This window comes from Lithobates pipiens, unplaced genomic scaffold (assembly GCF_037356315.1).
Source record: "Lithobates pipiens isolate NorthernLeopardFrog02 unplaced genomic scaffold, aLitPip1_a1.2 Scaffold_25, whole genome shotgun sequence".
Taxonomy (NCBI): Eukaryota; Metazoa; Chordata; class Amphibia; order Anura; family Ranidae; genus Lithobates; species Lithobates pipiens.
Genome location: NW_027507787.1, coordinates 17,748,351 through 17,771,159, shown reverse-complemented (window position 1 = coordinate 17,771,159; position 22,809 = coordinate 17,748,351). Strand labels below are relative to the sequence as shown.

At 39.0% G+C, this 22,809-nt stretch overlaps 1 protein-coding gene across 2 annotated transcripts in view; it reads left to right on the top strand.

The window, feature by feature from the left end:
• The first annotated feature begins 358 nt into the window (after positions 1–358).
• A1CF (APOBEC1 complementation factor) overlaps positions 359–22,809 on the top strand; it is an 80,736-nt gene continuing 58,285 nt past the window's right edge. For both annotated transcript variants that reach the window (XM_077454154.1, XM_077454153.1), the window contains exon 1: positions 359–504. The gene's annotated coding sequence lies outside the window, so the exon portion shown is untranslated. The remainder of the gene's footprint in view (positions 505–22,809) is intronic.

The following is a 22,809-nucleotide window of genomic DNA, read 5'->3' as shown; positions in this document are numbered from 1 at the left end:
CGTCTTTAAACCTAACTCTGCCTTTAAATCACTATGGGGAGAGATTTACTAAACTTGGTGCACACAGAATCTGGTGCAGCTTTGCATAGTAACCAATGAGCTCCTAACTTCAGCCTGTTCAATTAAGCTTTAGCAATAAAACCTAAACGCTGACTGGTTACCATGCACAGCTCCACCAGATACTACATGCATTCGTTTTAGTAAATATCCCCCATGGTAATATATACCTGTCTTATTTTAGAAAGGGATTGTGCTGTTTTAGAGCCTTGTCACTGGTGTCGTTTTGTGATGATGCTTTCTATGGCTCAGCCTAATTATCTGGTCAAAGGGCTATACAGCTAAGAGATAGAGCAAGTTAACGTTTAACCCACGAGGATTGTAAACCAAACCTGGGGCCAATGAACCTTTGGAGTTTGATATGATTAAGGAATAACCAGAGGTACACGTCTCAAATTCGCCATAATCAAGCAGAACCTGCTGGTGGTGATCTCTGAAATTGCTCAGGTAAGCTTGGAGCTTTTTCTAAACCTGTAAAATATATCTTTAAACAGCAAAGCTAACAAAAAATGTCTGTAAAGAAAAATGTGTACACAACTGTAATAGTGCATGCTACACTTTCTGGATAATCAGAAATGTATGAATAGGTTCTCCCTGTGTAAACAATATGTTGCGTTAAAAAAGTGACTTATCTATACATTTTATAAGTCATAGTATTTTACATTGTAAAACAAACAGCAATCACAATTGAATGTTTAAATGTAAAATGTTATGGGTAATAGAGATGCATTATTTGTACATTAAGAAGCTATTAGTTTTTAGTTAAAACTGGAATGTAAAAAAGTAAAAGACATTTTTTTTTAAATATATTAATGAGTTTTTTAAATTTGAAAATTAATTCAAAAGACTTATGATGCCTGCACCAAAATTAATAATGATATAACGAAACAATTATTTTCTCATCTTTTCCTATATCTCAGCTATACCATATATTAATATAGGATTGAACATATTTTATATATTTTTAAATAATATTCCATTTATTGTTTAATTAAATTTTGATCAAGTGCACACTGTGTTCGAAAGGAAATACACTGCGTATGTTAAATACATTAAGTATGGCTTCTTTTATCAATTCCCTTATATTTCTTATGCTTTGTAAATGGGTAAGCAAATTTAATTTTAATGTATAGAGTTAATGATGCAAGCCTAGGAAAGCAAATGCTGTTTATTTATAAATTCAACCAGCTTGATCTGTACTAGAGAAAGCCGTAAATAATCAGAATTGCTTATTGACATTACTGTTATAGTTTCTTTACTACCGTATGTTTCAGGCCTTTGTAATAAAATATGGATAATTATATTTAAGCAGATATGTTGTTTGAAAAGAACTAAAACAATCAAAAGGCTATCTGATCTAATTAGAAATATGTCACATATTAATTTATATTAATAATACATTTATTGGGCTAAAACCTGATTGAAGACACTTGCTAGCTACGTATGAAAACATATGTATTTCTCATTCTGAAAAGGTACTTTAAAAAAAAAAAAAAAGATCTATAGAACTAATTATTAAAATTCTACATATAAATTAATGTTGATATAGTGTGCTTCAACAACAAGTTTAATTCAGATGTATATTTACCGTACTTGCTCTGTTACATATCAGCCAACTTTTTGGGGGATCAAGGTTAAAAATTATAAAAGGTATTGTGTAAAAAAAGATTTAGGCTCCGTGCATTTATAAATGCAGAATGCTACAGTCTTTAGAGTTAGCGACTACTTATATCCATGTATTGAACCTTAAATTATACACTAAACTTTATATTTTATAGAAAACAAGATTAATTAAGATTTTTTTTAAATAAAATAAAATACCAGTTACAGTAGAAGTACCAACAAATGGTGTAGTTTTGCAAGTCTGTAAACAGGAATATAAAGTCGGCAATTTTAGTAATAACATTGTCTAAAAATGTTAATGATGTACCCACAGTTTATTTGCCACATTAATCTAGTTTGATAATGCTACAATATCTTACCAATTCATGGCATGCAATTGTCCATGAAAATACTGGGAGGTGACAGGAGGTAGGCCCAATGAATGAAAAAAGTTAGTTATGCAGTTATTGTATGCTAACCTGTACAATAAATATACACATACAATTGTAAATATCTGTAAATATCTGTTTTATGCTAAACTGTATTTCTAGACATACAATTGTATTAGATAACTGAAAGCATTAGGAGGTTATCTATTTGAAGTTTATGTCATATTGACTGGCAACTATGAATAGAAGTAAGACAAGCCTGGTATTTAAAAAAGAGAAAGTATAATAGATTTTAGGGCTTTGCATGGTGGGGCCCATGACAGTCAACTTGCAAATCATAAAGGACTTTCTAATGTGAAAGCCCAGATCTGTCTGCATGAATAGAGGCATCCTGTGTAATGCTAAGTCAGGTGGTCCCATCTCTGCTATAGGAGATGTAGGGTATATTTCCCCCTTGTGTGACTTACTCAAAAGATTGTTTAATTTTTGTCCGTACCAGTCAGGTCTATTTTAGAACATATCTGGTATGTGGGTCTCCAGAATATTGGTGATCAACTTATTAGAAAGTATTTACCAAATTAGAAACATTAGCAAATGTATGCCCATGCCAGAATGGATACTTTTGAGAAGCTGAGATAATTATCAGAGCATGTAACCAACACAAAGAAAACTAGATCAACAATGAACATATTAGACATACAATTATTATTATTATTATTATCATACACGATTTATATAGCGCCAACAGTTTGTGCAGTGCTTTACAATGTAGAGGGGGGACAGTTCAATACAATAGTTATTTATCCAAATTCACATTGCATTTTAAAGATGAAACCTTGTTGGTAGGAGCAACATATACTCTTTTTGTCCAGTTTTTCTCAACAATTGACTGTCTTCCTTTTTAAAGTGGTTGTAAACCCTTTTTAAAAAATCCTGAAAAAAAAAAATCGTGCAAGACAAAGACATAATGAGCTAGTATGCATAGCATACTAGCTCATTATGAATAACTTACCTGAGAACGAAGCCCCCGAAGCGGTCCTCCATCTTCCTCTTCGCTGCTGCCATGAATCCCGGAGCGACTTCCGGGTCTCGCGGCTCTGGCGCTGTGATTCGCCGGAGCCGCGATGACGTCACTCCCACGCATGCGTACGGGAGCCGACGCTCGCGGCATATGGCCGCAATCTGTGGCCTGCCCCAGTGCGCCTGCGCGGTGGCTGTCTTCAGGCAAATATCTCCTAAACCATATAGGTTTTGGAGATATTTCTTGGACCTACAGGTAAGCCTTAATCTAGGCTTACCTGTAGGTCAAAGTTGGTTGTAAGGGTTTACAACCACTTTAAGGTTGCTCACTGGATATCAATCTGCACTGAGTATCATTTAGCATTGGGAATCCGTTTTGCCTCATAGACAAGATGAATATTAATATGTTATGAGAAAAGTGTCTCCCTATCACAGCCTCTTGTGCTTGGTCATCCCTAACACAGTGGACCTCGGGGTAGCTCTGACTTTGAATCAAAAATGTTTCAATTTCTACTTGTTGCACATATAAAAGCATCATGATTATTCTTAGCTAAAAAAGTTGTACAAAGCTATTCCCCTACTTTAAAGGAACCCTATGCAGGGAGAAATACAAAGGATGCCATTGCTGGGTCCAACAATGTTAGTTGCCTAGCTGCTATGCTACTACTAAGTCACTGACCAGGAACAAATATGACGATCTGGAGCTGTGACCTGATTTGCTGCACACTTGTTCTAGTTAAGTTATTAACAAAGTATCATAGAGGATAAGCATGACAGACAACTAGCATTTTTGAAGACCATGTGTCAGTGATTTGGTACAGGTGGATTTTGGTGCAGGTAGTTGTCACAGCACAGACAGTAATGCCCTATACTATGGCCTTCTCACTCGCAACCTCCCTGCAACCCGAACTGTAATCATCCTTGTAAACCTAACAATAACCATCACACTAACCCTACAGAAAAAACACAGACCATCACACATACAGTACCTCAGGCGTGACAGCCTTCATCCCAGATACCTAAAGGAATCTCTAATTTATAACCAAACCATGAGGTACAATCAAATCTGCTCTGATACCATAGAGAAATTCCCAAATTAGCACATCAGGAGGGATTTCATAAAACAGGAATATAATCCAATGACAATAAACACACAGATCAGGAAAACAGCTAACATCTCCACAACACTATAAGTAAATAGAGAATCAGGTTAAGCTAGTGCTCACCTGCAATTTACTCTTATAGAGGCTCTAAGAAAGCTCACAAAAGAGCTCCAGGCTCTTTTTCACAAAGACGTAAGAAATATTCCCAGAATCACAACTATTAGCATAGCGACAACCACCTAACCTAAGACTGCTAATTGTGCTCACATGTGGTATAGCTTATATTGGGTTTTATTTACTAAAGACAAATCAACTTTGCACTACAAGTGCAGTCGCTGTAGATCTGAGGGGGACATGCAAGGAGAATAAAAAAACAGAAATTTTGCTTGCATTTGATTGGATGATAAAATCAGCAGAGCTTCCCCTCACTATAGATCTTCCCCTCAGATCTACAGTGACTGCACTTCCAAGTGCACTTGTAGTGCAAAGTGGATTTTCCTTTAGTAAATCAACCCCATTGCGCGACAAATGCCCAACGGGACTCTGTTTGCGAGGAAGGTACTTCATAGGTTCAAAATGAACAACAACAAAACCCATGTCCCTCTGGTGGTACATTTCTGTAGTATACTGTAGATCAGGGCATAAATGATCTAAGAACTATTGTACTGATAGGGAATTCAAATCAAGAAAATAGAGGTAGGAATGGGAATGTTAATGCATACACACACTCTGGACAGGGTTCTAAATCTGCATAGCAACTTTAAGTGCTACTAGTATTTTAATTCATTTTAAGACTTCAAGAAAAAAACTGTTTTTCTCAGGCCTTTGATGAAAACAATGGATAGTTCAAATAGACTTAACGAGGTGACAATAGCTGTAATTGTTCTATGGACATTTAATAAAGACTGTCATCGAGGTGAGAATTGTGCCTGAAATCCTTATCTGTGAATTAATTGCCCCAAAACTACCTCTGAAATCTGACCTCTTTTCTCCTACAAAAGTCTGTGTCAAGAAAATCAAGACAATGTATACGTGTATTGCTCCTCCTTGTAACTTTATATATAAATATATGGGTTTCTAAACCATTTTTAAATATGTAGAAAGCCTGACAAAGGAATCAAAGTTATCCCAAAAGCTTGCATCTTTAAACACTTGAATTAACTATTAACTAATTAACTAATTAGCTAATTATCTGTAACTCCATTAACTATCATACTAATCTTTCCTCTAACCCTAAAACTAACCAGTACACTAACATTCTCTCTGACCCTAACAATAACCAGTACACTAGGCCGAACCTAGCGCTTATGCTAATCATTGGGGTAACTGTAACCCTATCACTGACCATTCCACTAACCATTACCATAACCCTATATGAATACAAAAAGTTGCAGCACTCAAATAATATAAAGACTAACTAAAAAGAATTAAACTCAGTGAATCACATGCAGCAGAAAAAACTTCTATATAACATCGGCAGGCAACGTCTAAACTCGAATGAAGTCCCACATTTGGGACATAACTCGTAAGGTGGAACCACGCCTCATGACATCATCACACAACATGAAACTGATAGGGAAGTGCCACTGTGAGTCTGCTTAGTGAGATTTCTGAGTTGATGAGGCCAGTTGCAGTGTATTTGTAACCCTTTTGATGCTGCCTGTCCTTTTATCTTATGTGAGTAATTTGGTGGTGTACATTCTTAATAAATAATTTAAGCAGTAAGCACTAGAACTGTTTTTATTTGTGTCTTACTGAGGAGGAGAGGAGAAAGAGAGTTGGCTGAAGAAAGAGGAGCTCCTTTGAGCCATCTGGGTACAAACAGTCTGGACCTTCTGTGAGGAGGAGGTGTGGAGGTCTGTCTCTGTCATTTAGAGATTTGTCAATCATTCTTATGTAGACCTCCCATAACTTGGAGGGCTTCAAAGGGGTGAGCACACACTGGTTACAAGAAGGAGTTTTTTCGCCTTGTCTTTATTTGAAGAATATCATTGAAAATCACTGTATTGAACCTTATGCACATTTTATTGGATTGATGGTTTATTTATTTATTATTATTACACATATATTCTTTACAAGACTAAGCTTTGGGGGTCAGTATAGCGTATCAGTATTTTTCTGCTATATGTGATTCACTGATTTATATTATTTGAGCTCTGCACATTTTTTGTATTCATATATGTTTTGGTGAGTGAATCCCATTGGGGTTTGCTGCTTGATGTAGGGGAGGTTTGTTTTAAATCATTGCACAGTAACCTAAAGTGTTAGTAAACTCACTATATCTGGTCTCACACAGTACACAGAACATGGAAATGCAATTATTTTAGTACATATAAACTGCTAAATACCTTTTCTCATCAAAAGAGTCTAGTTAAAGCTTGTAGGAGGAGTTTTCATTCTGCACTGACTGTCCTATCAGTATGGCGGACCCCTGACCCTCTATCTGGACAGGTGCTGATTGGCCCTATGCCGATCACATGAACCCTCTTAAGGAAAAAAACTCTCTAGCAATACACTCCAAACTGAGCATGTGCAGCCTGTCTTCTGGCTCTTCATTATCAGGAAATATATTGGGGACAGTGGAAGAAGGAGAGGATCAGAGGACACAGGATCAAACAGCAATTTTACACAATGCAGAGGATTAACCCCTTAGTTTCCACAGTGTGTATAACAAGAATGTTTTACTGCATATACAGACTGATTTTACTGTTGTGGGTTTACTGTTGTGGGTTTAGTAACACTTTAAGCAGGCCATATATTAATCTTTTGTTTTTTTCCTTCAAACCAGCATATTGAATGAAAAAAATTATTAGATTACCGCATCCACACATTTGAGGTGGATGGGAGAATCACACTTGTTGTGCTATTGTATTCTGATGGTGGGGAACCTTCCCTCGCTGTCAGATGGCAATGATCAGTGCTGCTGGCTATAGCCAGCAGCACTGATCATTTGAGGAAAACCCCAACAGGTCATTTGATAATTTGAGGAAAACCCCAACAGGCTGGTTTCCTGCAATCCTAACTCTTACTCACAATAATCTTTCAAGTGACCCTTATCCTAACTTTACTTATAACCTTAAGCCCTTGTACACACGGTCGGAGATTCCGACAACCAAATCCGTCGGATTTTGTCCGACGGATTTTGTCCGAAACTGTTGCATACACACAGTCGGACAAAGTTGTCAGGAAATCCGACGTGATGATGTTATTTCGTTACGACGGGACTACGTTCACGCTAGTAGCCAATAGCTTTGGTGTAGGAATTTGATCTGAGCATGCGTGGCACTTTGTCCGATCGGAATTCTCTACACATGATCGGAGTATGTCCGATCGGAGCATTTTGTCAGAAATATTTACCAACAAGTTGGAAAACTTGGTCCGTCGGATACTCTGACGGAAACAGTCCGATGTAGACCACACACAGTCGGAATATCTGACAAAATGGTCCGTTGGAATCTCTGACCGTGTGTACAAGGGCTAAGACTAACAATCACAACATCCTCCCTGTAACTCGAACATTAAAGCTGGGTATACATGTACACTCTTTTTTTGTTTAACCAGCGGGTTGAATGAAAAAAAAATGACAGTTCCCTGCATCAACACAAGCAATTTTGATGCAAGGATCTCTCCTGGGTGGTATTTTATTCTAACGAGGGGGAGACTCATTAGAATACTGCCAGAATACACAGATCAGCACATGCAGCCATTGGCTGCAAGCTCTAACTGAATGCTTGTTTTCCAACAAGACAATTCAACCTGAAGTCAGTCATTAGGCTTCTATTGGACAGACAGAAGTACACACATACTGAAATTTGGCCAGTTCCTGCTGAACCTTCTGAATTTTAGCATGTGTGTCCCAGGCTTAAGAATCACAACATCCTCCCTGTAACCCTAACATTAACTATCACATGCATGTGTTTATACTAAGATGTTTGTTTTAGGGCTGGTTCCTGTGTGTTTCACTGCAGTGTGATTTTCAACCAATTCATGTGAATTGCTCTGGATCCCACAAAAAAAAGTGCATGCGCTACTTTTGAAAAAACGCGCCACACCAAATCACATGGTACTGCGGTACCACACAATCTGGTGCCCACAAACACACTGCGCTCGCAATCTTTATTTGATATGCCACTAACAATGTACTGGCACCCACAGCAGATCACAAAGGTGGTGCGTTTTGAACATGGTACTGGAAATGTGCACATCGCTTTCTGGTGTAAACCGACTCTTAGCGAATTACAGAACTGACAGACATACAAAGATTTTGTTCACAAACTTAGAGCTAGGCACACTAAAGGTTGTCTTATCACACGTTTACATGGTGTTAGATATCAAACTATCAGCATTGTTGACAGTATCCAACAGGACGTGGTGAGGTAATCACATAGGACAGCTTGGAGACAGCACCACATGGAATGAATAACATATCTTTCTGATCAAAGATAAGATAGCTCTGGATTCTGGAGAAGGTGCTATATGTAACATAACAATGTAATATAACAATAAGGGTTTAATGCTTGATATCAGTAAATGACTAATGATAAGAAATCTACTCGTCATCTTGATCACTGGTCTATTCTTTTTGTCCTATTAGCGAAACATGAAAGAATAGATTACCTAAGCAGAGAAAGCGTCTTTCTTTTTTCTGATAATCACAGAGGTTTGCAAACATCTTGGAAAATTTCTGTAAAGCCCCGTACACACGAGAGGACTTATGTCCGACAGACTTCCGAAGGAGTTCCGTCGGAGTTCTGCCGGAGTTCCGACAGAGTTCTGACGGACTTTTCGGCGGAGCGGACTTGGCCACACACAATCACACTAAACTCCGACGGATTCGAACATGATGACGTACGACTGGATTCGAATAAGGAAGTTCATAGCCAGTAGCCAATAGCTGCCCTAGCGTCGGTTTTAGTCCGTCGGAATAGCATACGCACAAGCGAATTTTTCGAAGGGACCGGGTCCGGCGGAGTTCCTTCGGAAAAATTTGAAGCATGTTCCATATTCTAAAGTCCTTCGGACTTTGGCGAGTCAAAAGTCCGTTGCAGCCCACACACGATCGAATAGTCTGACGGAATCAGTCCGTCGGACTTTGGATGTTGAAAAGTCCGCTCGTGTGTACGGGGCTTAAGGCTGACCAGACACAGTTTGAATCTATGGCGATTCTGCAGGAACCGGCCGAGATTCAAACCATTAATGGGCAGGCTGAATATACCAAGCTGATCGATCAATCAACTTAGAGACATCCAGTCTGCTGGATTCTCTTGCGATTATCGGTAGCGGTTGCTATAGCCACTAGCAATAATCACTGTCTTCTCCCGGTGGGGATGGGCTTCCCCTGCCTGCTCCCCCCCCCCCCCCAACCTGTGGTTGCGGGAAAGAAATTAGTGCTATGACCTGCCTAATGGCCTGTACATACTATCAGAAAATAGTAGAAAAAATACAGCTTTCAAAACAAATGTATGATAATCTGAATGTTAGTACACAGATTTCATCAAAAATTATCCGAAGGGGAAAACACGAAAATTTTTCTCTTACAAACCGGATCGTACGATTTTCAAAATGTACTATTTTTCGTCTGAAAATACAATACTATACATTACATCACTTTCAAATTTTTATTCTGTCGTACAAGAATTTTTTTACTTTAGTAACCTCTTAATTTTCGATATGGAGACAAGCATGCAAAAAACAAAACAAAAAAACAGACGCTCATTCCTCTGATAAGCACATCATGTGTACCAGGCTTAAAGCAGGCCATAGACAATGTAAATTTCTTTTCTGCAACCACGGATAGGGATCTCAGACCTCTTGTGCTGCTGCTTAGGCGCTGTTGTCTTTTAGTGCAGATGAAATACATATATTAAAGAAACAGAGGAGCGTTAAAGTGTCACTAAACAATATCCTTATTCTGCAAAATGCACTTGCATCCACTATTTAAAGTGATATTAAAGTATCGGGGGTTTTTTGTTTAAAAATAACAAACATGTCATACTTACCTGTTCTGTGCCATGGTTTTGCACAGAGCAGCCAAGATCCTCCTCTTCTCAGGTCCCTCGCCGGCACTCTTGGCCTCTCCCTCCTGCCAAGTGTACCCACAGCAAGCAGCTTGCTATGGGAGCACCCAAGCCAAGCCACTGCTTTGTGTGTCTATTCAGACAGGGAGTCGGATCTGCCCCCTTTTTCTCCTCATTGGTTCACTGATCTTGATTGACAGAAGTGGGAGCCAATGGTGCCCTGCTGCTTTCTCAGCCAATGAGGAGGTGAGTCTCGGACAGCTGAGTCTCTTGTGTAACATCGCTGGATGGACAAGGGACTCAGGTAAGTATTAGGGGGGTGCTGCACACAGAAGGTAATTTATTTTACCTTCTGTGTGCAGAATTTAATTTGTAATTTTAATTTTGATTTTAATTTTAATTTTGATTTTTATAACTTAATGCATAGAATATATTAAGATTAAAAAAAACTTCTGAATTTAGAAACATGATGACCCTGTAATCTTTATTTCATGAATTTGTTTCTACTGTGTTTCCCTGCTGTCAGATTTCAATAGCCCAGCGGGAAGGATGTGAATGTGTGGATGGGGGAATAGGCTGATCTTTTTTAATTTAAATCGCGGATTGAATAAAACAAAATGAATCGTGTATGGCCAGCTTAAGCACATATCTTGACATAGTGGGCGGGGAAATTTATAAAAAGTGTCCAAAGCAAAATTTCACTCATCTTTTTCTGAACCGGAGCTCAGCCAATCAGCTTTTAAATTTTCATGTTTTAAATTTTTTTTTTTAAATAAATGGAATAATAGGAGCAGATTGGTTGCTATGGCCAATTGTACCAGGTAAGTTAGAACTTGTTTAAACCACTTTTTATTAACTCCACTTTTGGGTTGATTTATTAAAGGAGTAAAGCGTTTTCACTTAGATTAGTAAATGAGGTGAAGGTTTGCTGACTTCAGTCATCCAATTGTGTACAAGCAAACATCATGTTTTTTATTTTCTATGCACATGGTAAGGTATTTTTTTTACAAAGTAAACCTTCACTTAGCTTCTTATTTACTAGGTTAAGTGAAAATTTACATTTTGTTCTTCTGCTGATTGAAAAGCTTTAGCTCTGATTATGGTTAGGGAACCAGACCTCTGCAAAGAGACTGCTGCTTCCACCCAGAGAGCAAGGGTTCCCCTCTGCAACTGCTAGAAGGGGCAGGCATTTCTGCTCAGGGTGAGGCTACTTTTCATTAAAAATAAACTGTAGGATTTTTGAACATTTTTTTTGACTGTACCTAGAATGTATGCAATAAATATCCAGATAATAGCAAAATAGTTAGGTATGTGTCCTAACAAGCCATATAGGGCAAAATCTTTAGTGTACACGCTTGTTTAAAAAACATACATTCATGTTTAATCCCTTACAGCTGGCTCCTGCTGACTCTTGTAGTAGAACTAAACTGTATCTGAGCACCATAACTGAAAACACTAGTTCATTTTTAATTTTCAAAGCAACTCATCCATCCATCTGTCTCTATGCTTTACTTTGATGATTAATCACATTGACAGCATTTCTAGACATGGTCATCTTAAGTAAGGGCAGATGATTCATGTAGTATTTTCTTCCTTGAATCCATCCTCCCTTAGGTCAGGCATGCAGATACGAGGATGTGCTTAGACTCCTGGGGTGTATCACATTATTTTGATCTAGGACAGAAACCAAAAAAAGCCACTGAAGAAATGTTTAAAGAAAAGGTTAAAACAATAAAATATATCTTCCTAGCTGCAGTATTTACTAAGGGTAGCAGCAAAAGGATTAAAAATTGTTAATATTGATTGAGATTGATTGAGATTTTGGTTCAGTTTTAATGGCAGAGGTTTTTCCTGAGCTTGCTGATTGTGTGATTGGCCGTCACAGTGATCATGGGATCAGAACTTGACTTATTGGCTCCTGATTGTAAACACTGACCTAGAACTGTGAGTGACAAGCTCCAGGGTTGCCAAACTCCCGCTGTATTTTTTACTGACACAAAACATCGGAAATTTACTGACAGTGCACATTTTTTACTGGCAACCTGAAAAATGACAGGACCCCTATTAAAGACTAATGCAAGCGATATCTGAACAGTATAAACACAATATGGAAACATTGACAATACCCATAACATGTAATTTGCCTGATTTACACTTACAAAAGTCAACACAGCATGACAAATTCTCAGCCCCTGATATTTATAGACAGTTGTAAAAGTCCCTGATTTAATGTGGCAGCATGGTGTTGGAGCCCACCACAGTTCTGCCACATGCATTATATTACCAAAAGTATTGGGACACCTACCTTTATACGCACATGAACTTTAATGGCATCCCAGTCTAAGTCCATAGGGTTCAGTATAGAGTTGCCCCCCCCCTTTGCTGCTATAAAAGCTTCAACACTTCTGGGAAGGCTGTCCACAAGGTTAAAGAGTGTGTCTATGGGAATGTTTGACCATTATTTCAAAGACACATTTGTAAGGACAGGCACTGATGTTGGATAAGAAGGTCTGGCTAGCAGTCTTCGCTCGAATTCATCCCAAAGGTGTTCTATCAGTTTGAGGTCAAGACTCAGTGCAGGCCAGTCAAGTTCCTCCACCCCGAACTCACTCATCCTTGTCTGTATGGACCCTGCTTTGTGCACTGGTACGCAGTCATGTTGGAACAGGAAGAGGCCATCCCCAAACTGTTCTCACAAAGTTGAGAGCAATTGACCAAAATGTTTTGGTATGCTGGCACCTTAAGAGTTTCCTTCACTGGAACTAAGGGGCCAAGCCCAACCCCTGAAAAACAACCCCACATCATAATCCCCCCTAAACCAAATGATTTGGACTAGTGCACAAAGCAAGGTCCATAAAGCCATGGATGAGTGAGTTTGGGATGGAGGAACTTGACTGGCCTGCAGAGAGTCCTGATCTCAACCCGATAGAACACCTTTGTGATGATTTAGAGCAGAGACTGCAAGCCAGGCCTTCTCGTTCAACATGAGTGCCTGACCTCACAAATGGTCTTCTGGAAGAATGGTCAAACATTCCCATAGACACACTCCTAAACCTTGTAGACAGCCTTTCCAGATGAAATTAAGCTGTTATAGCTGCAAAGTTCATGTGCGTGTAAAAGCAGGCATCCCAATACTTTTGATAATATGGTGTAGATGGGTATGGCCAATGGAAAGAGGTTAATAGTCAACATGCTGAATGAAGACCAGCCTTGTCTTAACTGCAGTAGTCAAGAAGTTGAACAAGTAGATCAGCGTTTCTCAAATCCAGCCCTCAAGGCGCCCCAACAGGTCATGTTTTCAGGATTTCCCTCAGATGAAACAGCTGTGGTAATTTCTAAGGCAGTGAAACTGATCAAATCACCTGTACAAAATAATAGAAAGCCTGAAAACATGACCTGTTAGGGCGCCTTAAGGCCTGGAGGTGAGAAATATGGAAGTAGATTAGGCTTGTGCAATTAGTTTCATAACGAATCGAAATTCGGCCGAATTTTGCATCTTTCGGACATTCGGATGCATCCGAATGTCCGAAATAAAAAATAACGAATAACAATGAATACGAAAGAAATATAACGAATGAATTCAAATGAATTCGAATGAATTCAAATGAATTTGGTAATTCTTTAAAGATCTAATGAAACAAAAGGTCAGCTCAAAGTAAATCTTATAGTCCAATCAGCTAATTAATTTTGTGCCGGAGGATGGATTACTGGCAAAGGGCATTCCTGAGAACTGAGTTAGAAGGGTGTTGTATTGTATTTGAGCCGAGGAGAAGAGACGTTGTCATTGTATGTGTTAAAAGATTCAATAAACAAACAACTTTCCAAACTACGAATCATTATCACAAATGTCTATACATACATAAATAGCGAATTTCAACGAATACGAATGAATGAATTCGACACTCTACGAATAATAACGAATTATCCGAAAACGTATTAACGTAACATAACGAATATAACAGAACGAAATGATGTATTTTACGAATGACAACGAACCGAAACTAAACAAAATTTTCCATTGTGCACAAGTCTAAAGTAGATAACATTACAACTGATTTGCATAATTTTTAACCTGATTATGAATTGCATCAGCTACATTATGTCACATGATATTTATACTATGACAAGAGTTGCACAAAGTGGTTTACTGAGAAAACAACATTCTCCTCTATGAATAGTTTCAATTATTCAGGGATGTTTGGGGGAATTCCACTGCAACAATTGATGAATAATTGTATGTTCAGATGTGTACAGATTGATATCAACATTTTAAACACAACAACATTTTTTGCAGTTCTTTACATGAAATTCTCCCTTTGTCATAAAACCTATTATTTGAAGTTTAGAGGGGAACTCCTTTAAAAAAAAAAGTTAAGTTTTTGATGCGGAAGGGTTAGAACGTCTGTCAGCTGATCTCTTATTGGGTTTTTTGTTACTGTTAAGGTTCACTTTGGGAAATTATCACTCCTGAGCAGTTACCAAGCCAGGAAGTGTGGGAATTCATGGCGGGAAGGACACAGAAAGCAACAATGCACTTTATTTAATAGTGAGTTGGAGGTGAAGTCGGGTCGTCTTTACAGCGCTGGACTTCCTGCACTACAAGAGTTAACTGCTTCAGGTCTAATATTGAAGTATATTGAAAAAGTCCTGATATGTGCCAAACCCTTTCTGTTCTCTTCTCCATTCACAATACTCCTGGCACTGTTTTCACTGAATGAGTGTCAGAGGGGATACTGTCATTCATCTATCTTTCCCACATTCACGTGATCGGTAGAGCAAGAGCAATAATTCTAGCCCTAGACCTCCTCTGTAACTCAAAACATGCAACCTGTAGAATTTTTTAAATGTTGCCTATGGAGATTATTAAGGGCAAAAGTTTGTCGCCATTCCACGAGCGGGTGCAATTTTGAAGCATGACATGTTGGGTATCAATTTACTTGGCGTTACATTATCTTTCACAATATAAAACAAAATTGGGCTAATTTTACTGTTGTCTTATTTTTTAATTCAAAAAAGTGTATTTTTTTCCCAAAACAGTGCGCTTGTAAGACCGCTGCGCAAATACAGTGAGACAGAAAGTATTGCAACGACTGACATTTTTTTCCTCTAGGGTGTTAGAAAAAAAAATTATAACTTTTGGGGGTTCTAAGTAATTTTCTAGCAAAAAAAACAGTTTTTAACAACGAATCTCAGAAAGAGGTTCCGTCCTTAAGTGGTTAACCAGAAGGAATGGCTTCTGGAAGCTTGGGCTTTCTGGATATCTGGAAATGTTATAACCCAAGCCTCAATACCTAACAGGACCCTGGACTGAGCTATAGGAAATCTAAAAAAAAAAGGGGTGGAGGTTGAAAAAAGCTCTTCCAGGTCAGGACCTTAGCAGATTGCTTTGGGTACATAAATCACATTGGAGCTTAGCTTCCACAGCAGCCCCTATGGCCATGACAATCTATAAAATGTGGAACTCTGGGCAGTCCCAACAAAACTTGCAAAATAACTCTGTCTTCTTTCTAATTTTGCTATCTCAAAGTTGATTTTACTTAATTTTGCTGAACTTAGAAAATGCTGGAGGTCATGAACTGCTAGATTATTGGAGACAACTCCAACTATGCAATTTTGTTAAAAAGCTTGCAAAACCATTATTATCCTCAAAAGGGAAATTGCGCCTTTATGGGAAAAAATATCAAATAAATAAAAATAATATAGCATATACAATTGCTACACAAGCCATATTGTAATTAAATATTTGTTAAACATGACCTTTCCTTTTTCATGCTGCAGCTCTGTAATTTTCTATAAAAGAAAAATGGCAATTGTTATTGTTATTTTCCCAGAAGTTTTGCACTAAGGTAGAAATCAGATTTTAGACATCCTCTGCAACATAATATTTATTTTTGGTGAGATACACCCAAAAGGTTAATTCTTTCTAAAGGGTTTTAGGCACTGCAAGTTTCCTCATTAGAACGCTGCAAGTATATCAACTTAAATGAAAGTCACTGCCATTTAGATTCACTTTGCATATTGACATACCTAAACAGCTATTTCTTCAGAGCAGCAAAAGGTTGGAATCTGCAGCAAAGTTTCTTAAAATCCTTGCAATGAACATAGATCACCCAGAAGGAATGAACTCTTTAAACTCACTTTATTGTTGAGAGCTGTTGTTTCTATCTATGGGAGGACCTTCTCATAATATCTCATTACTATATAAAATGGTGCTTATCTTGGCTCATACAGTTCCAACCATCTACTTGGTGCTCTGGGAGCAAGATCTACCATAAAAACTTTTTACAGACCAAAAAGCTAAAATCATTCTTCTAACTCATACATCATCCATGAATGCTAAGATCTCCCATTACCAGATAATACAGGGACCAATAAGCCTAAGTATATTGGACCCCCAGACCTCACTGCATTGCTGGAGATGTGGATTTATTAATAAAACCCTTCTGGGAGTAGATTGTCAACCTTGTAATGCGTACCACTACTGTGACTCTTCCACATGATCCTTCAGAAGCTTATATTTCTTAATACATCTATGTCCATGTAAAAATACATCAAATCAAATCAATGTTGCCCCATTTGTTAAACATGACAAAAAGCCAAATATTGAAAAGGCACCAAACCACATCCATTAGCAGATTGTGTACTATGAAAAGATAAAATCTGCTTTGGAAGACACCGCTATTCTCAAAAAGTCTGATTTTGAATTTGGGTAGGTTGGTTACCATTTAGAAACAATTTGGAAATTATCGGAAACAATCTCTGAACTCTTGGAATTATACTGACATATTGACCCAAATACCAAAGGTTCAATCTTGTTTTACTGTAGGTTATGTCACTCTTTATGGCTTGTTTAACAGGAGAGAGACACCATTCCCACCTTCGTCCACTTCCCCCAGTCATATTATCTATGTGTTGTATCTACAGGCACAAAGCTTCTATTTTGACCCTAATCACCGTTGTCCTACTACTGAAATGTTCACAAACTTTTTTTTTTGTATGTTTGTAAAGAAAATCTATTCTTTCTGTGACTTTGTCTACTATATGGATTTATTGCGGTTAGTACTTTCACCTAGCAGCACTAAGGCCGTTGGTTAGAATCCCAATTGTGGTACTACCTGCCAGGAGTTTGCAAGTTCTCCCTGAGCCTGGTTGGCTAGTTTCCTCCTACACTCCAAAGACATGCTGGTAGGTTAATTGGCTCCTGTCTAAATCAGCCCTAGAATTTGTATGTGTGAATGTGAGCTAGGGATCTTAGATTGTTTGCTCCTTGAGGGCAGGAACTGATGTGAATTTACAATATATATATATATATATATATATATATATAAAACCTGACTGGGGTTTGAATGCCTTACTCTCTACCCAAAACTAAAAAAGTATTTTGCTTTAGAAACACTTCAAGTGATATTATGTTATGATTGGTTGAATTTCACTAACAATTTGATCAGATTTACCTTGCTGTAGTGTGCCAATCAGTAAAACAATTGTGATTGGTCAATTTGAAGTACTGTATAATATACTATAATTTTCACTTTACCTTGTTCAACCACCCATCCTATCAATCTACTAAGCTTGCAGTTGGGAGTGTGCCAAGTCCATTTTGAGATGAGCTTTTTGGTGTGTTTTTTTTTCACATATTATTACTCTTCCTTAACTACTTAAGCCCCGGACCATTTTGCTGGCTTAAGACTAGGCCACTTTTTGCGATTCGGCACTGTGTCATTTTAACTGACAATTGCACGGTTGTGCGATGTGGCTCCTAAACAAAATTGACATCCTTTTTTTCCCACAAATAGAGCTTTCTTTTGGTGGTATTTGATCACCCCTGCGGTTTTTATTTTTTACGCTATAAACAAAAATAGAGCGACAATTTAGAAAAAAACGCATTATTTTTTACTATAATAAATATCCCCCAAAACTATATAAAAAAAAAAAATTTTCCTCAGTTTAGGCCGATACATATTCTTCTACATATTTTTGGTAAAAAAAATCACAATAAGCGATTATTGATTGGTTTGCGCAAAATTTATGGCGTTTACAAAATAGGGGATCGTTTTATGGCATTTTTATAAATTTTTTTTTTTACTAGTAATGACAGCAATCAGCGATTTTTATTGTGACTGCGACATTATGGTGGACACATCGGACATTTTTGACACATTTTTGGGACCATTGTCATTTATACAGCAATCAGTGCTATACAAATGCACTGATTCCTGTGTAAATGACACTGGCAGTGAAGGGGTTAACCAGGGGGTGGCAGTGTAGGGGTTAAGTGTGTCCTAGGGGTGTGTTACTAACTGTGGGGGGCTGGGCTGTGTGTTAGTGAACACTGATCTCTGCTCCAATCACAAGGAGCAGAGATCAGTGTCACTTGTTGCTAGGCAGAACGGGGAGATGCTGTTTACATCGGCATTTCCCCGTTCAGCCTCCCCGTGAGACGATCGCGGGTATCCCCGCGGCAATCGAGTCCGTGGGACCCGCGACCGGACTCACAGGGGGTCCCGACCGGCACGCATGCGATGGCAGGGCGGCAATTTTAACTGGACGTACCTGTACTCCAGTTTGCCTGCCCGTGCAATTCTGCCGACGTACATCGTCGTGCGCCGGTCGGGAACTGGTTAATGGATCACAGATGAATCTGTTTTTTTTTTTCGATCAGCCAGTGGGTAAACAAAAGAAAAACTGCATGGACTCCCCCATCCACACATTCAAGGTGGATGAAAGAATCCTTCCTACTGTGCTATTGTATTCTGACAGCAGAAACTCCTCCACTGATCGAACACACATTTTCCAATGAGTCCTCTAGTGATCGACTTTTCATGAATGGCCCTAGATGGATCAAAATTCAGGCAGTCCCAGCTGAACTGGACAAATGTTGATCCATCTATGACCAGCTTTAAGTGGTTTAAAACTTTCACCTATACCCAGTGAAAAGTAACAAGCATCAAGCATCAGCTTATATACAGAGATGAAACAAATCCTCCAACATAATTTTGTAACTGTTTACCTTCTGGTTTGCTTTTCTAATTTGAGCTTACTGGCAGAAAAAACGTAAAACTCTCCTAAACTCATCTAAACTTTATACAAAAAACTCTCTATATGAGCTTTTTTGTTCTACCAAGGGAACTGCCATTTTTTTAAGCCCAGTGTACATGGAGCCTTAAAGTGTTTGTATTATTTTAAAAAGCCAGCCTAGTTATTAAAGAATTGTTGTATAGTAAAATGGTTTAGGCAACTTTTTCTCAATTGGCATTTGATAGGATGAAAAAAAGATCTGTCACCCACCCACCTGGAAAAATGGTGATCCCTTGGGATAAAAAAAAAGTCCTGGATTTGGTAACTCGAACCCAGAACAAATAGCCAGATTTTAAAAAACCTTGGAGTGAGCATTACACAACCTGCGTATTACTATATAGGTAGCTGAACAATGAAAACCTAAAGTGGAAGTCTAGGCTATTCTATGTATTAAGGTGAAAAACCTGTGCAGCAACTCCCTCCCAGACCCCACCTTTTTCTTACCTAAGTCCAATCCGATACAGTGATGTGCACGAGTGCAGTGGCTCCAGTTTTTAATTGACCAATAGCTCCTGCTGCCATCAATCTCTGCAATGAGGAGAGCCAGTGGGACTCGGGAGTGAGCCTGCATGGGTGGCCCCCCTGGAAAGTCGCTTTCTATGGGGACACCCCATGAAGAGGAGGGGCCTGGAGCACCGGCAGGGACCCCAAAAGAAGAGCATCAGGACAGCCCTGTGGAAAACCATTAATTAGAGCAGGTAAGGATAACATGTTTAGTATTTTTATTTAAAAAATTTGTAGCGTATTCATAGAGTACTCCACTCTGGTCATGTGATCGGCTCACAGAGGCTGGCTTCAGGGGAGAGGCGGAACAGCCCTATGGGTGATGTCACCACCCAGGCATTGCAGCCATTTTCGCTGCTTTTGTCTCTCCCCTGAAGCCATACACTGGGGTGATTATGTGACTGGACCAGAGCACTCTGTGAATATGTAAGCGCTTATGCATTAAGCTCTGTGAATAGGTAAGCTCTGTGAATAGGTAAGTATAAGCATCTTTCTTCCACAGGGTAGTTAGAATAGGAGTTACAAGGGGGGGAGGAACAGATTCAAGCTTAGTTGGTAATAGCCTGTGCTTCTACTTCTACAGTTTAAAGAAAGATTTGTTCTCGTAATTTTGATAAGTCTTTATTTTAACGTCACAATAAAAAAACTGACTATTAGGGTTACTCACATGGGCTGATGAAGGAAGCAATTGGATCTTCCGAAACGCACTCTGTTTCCACACGGTTTACCCCCACCTCTGATGTTTGCACTGAGCAATCAGGAATCCCCCCCACAGCAGTTTACTCTGACAACCATCTGGGCTCAACATGTTGCAGTGATCTCAGTAGCTGGAGCAATTGCTTCGGTTCCTTCTGCTCCACCACAGGCAGTGGTCCCCATATGGTTATGAGTTGCTGGACATTTCCACCTGTTAGCAGCATGTAAACACTTTGACTGCACTCTCTTTGACTGCACTGCTGCTTGTTATATTTACCTGACAGGGATCCCTGCCATCCATCCATCCATCTGGGATAAGGGACCACTATAGGCCCCGATAAGCTTGTTTTCTGCAACATCATATGAGTGCAACTGTTTTAAGTGATTTTACCATTTATAATAAACTGACATACAACATTACCTGGGCTCTTGGCGCTTCTCCCCCTCCCTGTTTTTCAATGAGACCCTTACACTGTGGACAGGCCAGTTGTTTATGCATCCCTAGGTGCCAGGTGCTGGATGCAGGCAGCCCATTCAAGTTTATGTAGCTGCACCGACACAACCACTCGCCCTAATGTGAAAGGTCTGTGGCCCCTGAAGCCAGTCAGAGTGTGTGCCCGGATATCTTAAGGCAGCTGCCTATATTGTACACAATGCTGTTTTTTTCTGTACCAATGTAAGTGCAATACTTTATATTAAACAAACCTTTTGGGGTCTTACACTATCTGTCGTCTCGTTTTATGATCAATCTGATCGTGGGGTGGATGGAGCTTGGTTTGAATATCCTGCTTATGCCCTGTTTGATCTGAGGACACATCTCAAATTGATGTCCCCTGCAAAGATTGTTACATCAAGCTTGTTTGACCCTTCATAATAAAGGGTCCAGGTTCTCGGGTAAGAATCTATATTGCCTGTGGTGATGGTGCACACACGAGGTGGAGGTCTTTTTTTTGGGATTCAACTACTTATCACGGATTTGTGTTTTCTACAGTTGGATTGAATAACCAAATATGAGATTTTTGTTTAGCGCATCGTTTTTTTCTTTATTTTTTTCTACAATCGTTTATTGTGACTATATATCACTTTTGTGGTGCCGCTGGACAATTTACACTGTAATTACATAATTATTACATTACATTATTATTATATTTTAATGTTTTTACAAATGCGCAGTATTCTTCCTTTATTTAAGAATGTTTTCAGGGCAGCTCACCTGCTCTGGTATTTTCTGATCCTAGTGTCAGAATTGTTGGTTTGTTGCATTATGGCACCAGGAACTGTAATAACAGTACTCAATACACAAGTAAATGCGCAAAAACAGGGTCAAAGATTTTCCCAATGTCCACCAGTCTCTCACCAATTGAAACCAAAGATCCAATTAAATGAATGAGAGTCCATATTATGAAAAAGTCCGTATGGTTATAAATATAAAAGCTACTGTCCAGTAGAACAAAGGAAAGCATTTAAAACCAGGAGCTCCATATCCAGGGCTGCCATCAGTGAAGGACAGAAACCATGTTCCAAAGTCTGTGAAAAAAAGCAAAGGAAGAGGCGCCTCTGGGTGTAGAGATAACAAACACTTTAATTAAAAAAACGCATATATTTCAGGCAACTCACATTTTTTTTTTTTTTTTTATTTTTTTTTTTTTTTTTTTTTTTTTGCAACTAAGATTTGTAATCCTCTGCACCTGCATTTTAAGTGCCTCCTCCCCTTCCTCCTGTGCATGGCCTATATATACCAGTCTTTTTTGTTGTCCCACTTGCTTGATGAAGGAGCGCGGCTGTCAAACAACCTCAGCCTGTACGCTCACGAAACCGGTCGCACCCACCTCATGATGTCATCGCTCTCCGCGTCTGTGCCACTTCCTGGCCACTAGCGGCTACAGTGCCTCAGCGTGATGGACTACTAGATGACCACAGCCATGCTCAGCTTTTAAAGTGACTGAATGCTCATAGACCACATCCAAAATGTGAGTTGCCTGAAATATATGCGTTTTTTTAATTAAAGTGTTTGTTATCTCTACACCCAGAGGCGCCTCTTCCTTTGCTTTTTTTCAATAACAGTACTCAGCATTTGATACACTCTGATAAAGAAATTCATCTAGCGCTAAGCGCTCAAGAAAATCATAGGGTTTATTTCAGAATTGCAGTTAGCTGGAGGGGCAAACTTCCCTCAGGGTGCCCCAGCAAGGAAGAGCCAGAGACTGCTAGCAGGTTTTGGCAAAAAGAGGATGCAAGGGGCAGAAGTGAGCAGGGCCAGGCTTCCAGGGTGTAGTATCCTAAATGGTGGGATGAGTGCAAGAGCGCTAATCCCCATCTCTCGGCCCTTAGTGACACAGTTGG